The sequence below is a fragment of the Octopus sinensis genome, linkage group LG4, assembly GCF_006345805.1.
Source record: "Octopus sinensis linkage group LG4, ASM634580v1, whole genome shotgun sequence".
Lineage (NCBI taxonomy): Eukaryota > Metazoa > Mollusca > Cephalopoda > Octopoda > Octopodidae > Octopus > Octopus sinensis.
In genome coordinates this window covers 90,526,931-90,531,908 of record NC_043000.1, presented here as the reverse complement: position 1 = coordinate 90,531,908, position 4,978 = coordinate 90,526,931, and the positions used below count along the sequence as shown (strand labels likewise).

Genomic DNA, 4,978 nt, shown 5'->3' with positions numbered 1-4,978 from the left:
TCTGCTGGTCAAGATTAAAATTGGATGTTTCTGTCATTTTTTCTTTGATAAAGGTAGCTTTTGCACATTTATCAAGACCAAATTGCATCCTGATGTCACCACTGAATTGTTTAACAGTCGCTAGTAAGCCCTGTAGTTGTTGGTCATTTTTTACAAAGAGAATTTTATCATTCATGTAAATGAGATGATTTATATTTTTATCAAGCATTTTATAATTGTATTGTAGATCATTGAGCACTTTCGAGAGCGATATTAAGACTAGACAAAAGAGGAGTGGTGATAGAGAGTCACCCTAGCAAATGCCACATGAAATTCTTACATCTCCAGCATTAAGAGATTCATTGTCACTGTTCAAAGTCAATGTGGTTCTCCATGATCTCTTACTTACAGACAAGAAGTTTCGCAGAGTAGGCGCTATTTTAAACTTTTCTAGATATTTCTTAATCCAGTTATGTAGTAGACTATCAAAAGCTTTTTTATAGTCTATCAGACTTACTCCCCGGCAATCGACCGGCCGCATAACTCTTTCGACTCGTGCACTCGACCGAGAACTCTCTCAAGTGAAATCGCCGCTTCGATGCGCGTGGATAACACACGGACACACACACTCGTGGTCTTCGTCGTAGTAACTCAGCTCTGCTTATCGCTAGACAGTAGTAGATAGGGATAGCGGCAACATCCTCGTCGCCTTCGATCCGTTCACCTGAAGAGAGTCCAAGTTACTCCCGCCGTTTACCCGCGCTCGATACCGAGAACTTCTTCAAGCCCGTACCCTCGGCTCTGCATTCGCAGAGTTATCGACAAGATTTTGTGTCGTTTGTGACAATCTTCCAAGATCATTTTATTGATGAGTAGCTTATCTTTACAACCATAAGACCCACGTTTACATCCTTTTTGCTCATTAGGGAATATACCAATTCCTATTAAAAGGCTATAGGTATATTCAGTCAAGACAGATGTTAGCATTTTATACATTGTTGGTAAGCAGGTTATGGGTCTATATTTTTTTGGTTCATTTGTTTCTTCATTTTTTGAAAGTAGGAATGTTACACCATTAACTAGGTAAGAGGAAATCACACTGGATCGTTGCAAAACATTGTTGTAAAGTTTTGTTAGCAATTCATGGCTCTCTGGAAAGACATTCAACCAGAAGTTAGGAATGTTATCCTTTCCTGGAGACTTCCATTTGCTTGACTTCCTAAGGGCAGACCTTTCATCCTCTACCTTGATACCCTCCCACTTTTGCTCTTCTAAGGATTCTAAGTCTAGATATTCTATCAATCTAAGGGGCCTTTTCATTGAGTGTTTTTTCTTCTGTCCAAATTTTATTCCAAAATTCCTGCACTTCTTTTGATGGGATAGACTTTAGTGTAACTGGTATTTTCCTTATCTTCCTGTAAAAATTTGTTGGGTTATTTTTTAACATGTTATTGTCCTTGAAGAATCTAACGCGCTTTTCATACCATGCTTTGCCGGCAGCTTTAGCACATATCTTTTGCTTCATGGTTTCTATGGTGGTATCGATGTCAAATATGGTTTTCATATATTTTTTACTTTAATTTTCGGATTTCTGTTGGTTTGATACTCTTGTCAAAATTAAGGTTTTTAAACATTCTATGTGAGACCTAAATAGCTAAATTTGGGGTTGAATACGCTCTTGGCAAGTAGGCTTTTTATGGGAATGTTGTTGTTTTCTAATCTTTTCACCACATAGAATCGTTGAGATTTTCGCGGATGCATAGTACAGATGGTTGAGATCTGTAATATCAACATCATTAGCTGAAATTATATCTTAAGTCCAAGGCGGATTTTACCAAGTATTTTCAGGTTTTGTTTAGAGTTGGGAATTTTCGGGAGAGTATCGCATTCATTCCTATTGGGATTCTTTCATTTTAAGCCATTCAATCATGATTTGATTTTTTTAGAACATGCAGTCCTGTTGGGTAAATTTATATCTAACTTTCTTTATCTATTCGATTTTTATCTTAGTGTTTATGGTTGGTTCAGAGAGTATTTCACTTTGCCTATCAGTTACATTAACTCTTTCGATTATTATTGCATTTTCATCAACCCTGGACTGGTCTATAATTATTTATTCTGTAATATCTTCTTTAGCTGCAACTTCGTTCCTTTTATCCCGTACTGATTGTTTAATGTGTTCAATCTCTAATTCAGTTAGTAATTTCTTTTCATAATGTTTCTTCTGGCGTTGGCAAGTTTGTTACAGTCTATGTAGGGTCTTACTTCAAAGTTTAAGTAGTTTTGTACAGTATTAGATTTATTTGTGGGAAGATATATGGCATGATAAGAGGCCGTAAAGAACTTCTTTATTATTTCCCCTAGACCATTTTTCATTCTTTTTCTTTTGGTTATTTGATGACGAGCATGGATGGGCATGTGTTGGAATATTCCCGTTGTGGGGTACTTCCAGCTCCTGTGTTTCGGGAATATTTGAACTAGTAGCTGATATTTCGTACCGAACCTGGTTCATCATTCGACTACGCGACCCTTGATGTCCCGGAAGACGACAAACCTGGTTTGTATTCGGCTTTGTTATGATTGAGGCATGACGAGCTTGAACGTTGACATTAGGAGACGGATCTCTTCATGTAAACATTGCTCGTGACGTAGCTTTTTAAGACTAACAGATCTGTATTTGTATTTTTTTGCTGATAGATTTATCTCCGGGCATAGTTTTTTGTGGTGTCTGTGTTAGTTCGAAAAATAAAAGATTGTTTTATTTCGTTTTTTGTTTTCTTTTCTTTTTGCCTCGTTTGTGACACGTGTTTTCATGTGCGTGTATGTGTGTCCTGTAAATGTCACGTAGTTATGTAAACATTAGGGTGTATGCGTAGTCCTAGGGTATTAAAATATATACATGATTGTGTAGGCATTCGAGTGTATGCGTAATTACGCAATTTATGTACTTACTGTTTTGTTCCATTCATATTTTATAATTTTTAAACTTTCCGGTGTTGATTACACGTGTTTCGCACATGTTTCACCGAGACGTCGTGCACGGGAGAAACTGCTTTGTATGGCAGTAAAGTTTCATTTTTGTGATTATTATTATTATTATTATTATTATTATTATTCTGTAGTCTTACTTTTATCACGTGCTGTCACTGCACTACCGAGCGCAGCTTCGTGTGCCTTGGGCATGTGCTGTGGTTTGATGTGATGCTCTTATTGTTACTGTGCTAAAAGTGTTTTACGTAGGATGTGTGTGGTGCCTAGTAGTGCTATTTTCTGTATGTTATATATATTTTTTTAGTCTTGGTGTTTTTGTTATGTATTTCTCTGAATATTTTTTTATCATACCTAATGCGCCTATAATGAAAGGAATTGTTTCTGTTTTTAAACTCCACATTCGAATTACCTCTATTTTCAGGTCTTTGAATTTTGAAAGTTTCTCCATTTCGTTTAGAGACACGTTGTCATCTGCTGGTATTGATACATCAATTAGAAAGTATTTTTTTCTTCGTGATCTCTATTATTATTATTATTATTATTATTATTATTATTATTATTATTATTATTATTATTACTACTACTACTACTACTATTATTATTATTATTATTATTATTATTATTATTACTACTACTACTATTATTATTATTATTATTATTATTATTATTATTATTATTATTATTACTACTACTACTATTACTACTACTATTATTATTACTATTATTATTACTATTATTATTACTACTACTACTACTGTTATTATTATTATTATTATTATTAATATTACTATTATTATTATTACGCAATTGTATGCCAATATAGTTAGCAAGAATTTTATCTCCAAGTTATTATTACTACTACTACTACTACTACTATTACTACTACTACTATTATTATTATTATTATTATCATTATTATTATTATTATATTATTATTATTATTATTATTACGCAAGTGTATGCCAATATAGTTAGCAAGAATTTTATCTCCAAGTTTGAGAAGACAACAAGTCTCCTCAAATTTCAAGAATTTTTATTAGGATTCTTATAAAATATAGGATGGTACTTTTCTACAATTCGACAGTGTAAGTTTCAATTCCGCTTTCTTTCAGTCTTTTAGATAGCATTTTGAGTGTTGTACCAACTGCACCGATTGCAAAAGAAATAATTATTGTCTTGGTCTTCTACAGTTTCCTCAGCTCTCAATTTCTTCCATTTCTTTGGTATCGATTCTGCTATCGTAGGGAATTGCGAAAATATATGATCTTGCACTGTTTATTTCCCCCCTATAATCAAGTCTGGTCTTCTTGCCTCAATAGTATCGTTAGTCTTTATAGCGAAGTTTTATAGCGAAGTTTTGAAGCTACATACTCGACCAACATCCCAATGCACTTTTTTGCCTATACAGTCATGTCTGCACTTGTACTCCTTTTGTACCCAATCAAAATGTGACTAATACTCTCGTCTCCTTTCCTGCAGATTCTACATTTGCTACTTGAGTTTTGTTGACCTTTGCCTTTATTCAGATTTGTTCTAAGGGTTTATTCCTGAGTCGCTATAATTAACGTTTCTGTTTCTCATTTCAAGATTCCGTCCGTCAACCAAATCCAGCGAGTTTCACTTCCAATATTTTCCGTTTGTTTCATGAATTGGTCATGCAGTTCCATTTCTTTTCATTAGTTCATCCTGTTGTTTTTCTTTTTCTCTTTAATTTCTTTTACTGCTTCTGTCACCTTTGGGGCATCTCTGGCTGCCGAAAGTATTCTTTCTTTACTCTGTACAACATAATTTTTCAGACCTAGTGTCACAGTACCCACAGTGTCTTCCACATTTAGTAATTAAGGTTATGAAACAGTCTATGTGCGACCTAAGTAGCTGAATTTGGTGTTCCTGTCAGACAGAGTTGGTCAGTATTACTTTTTGGGTGGATTGTGGCTTTCTAACTGTTCTACACAAGTTCTGCGAGTTGATTTTTGTCCATTTCAGAAAGGGGGCAGAATAGTTTAAT

General features: G+C 34.5%; 1 long non-coding RNA gene across 1 annotated transcript in view; it reads right to left on the bottom strand.

Moving 5' to 3' along the window:
* Positions 1-3,057: 3,057 nt before the first annotated feature.
* The window catches only part of LOC118763254, a 16,098-nt gene continuing 14,177 nt past the window's right edge, over positions 3,058-4,978 (bottom strand). Inside the window, exon 3 of the long non-coding RNA XR_004999004.1 lies at positions 3,058-3,195. This is a non-coding gene — a long non-coding RNA (uncharacterized LOC118763254). The remainder of the gene's footprint in view (positions 3,196-4,978) is intronic.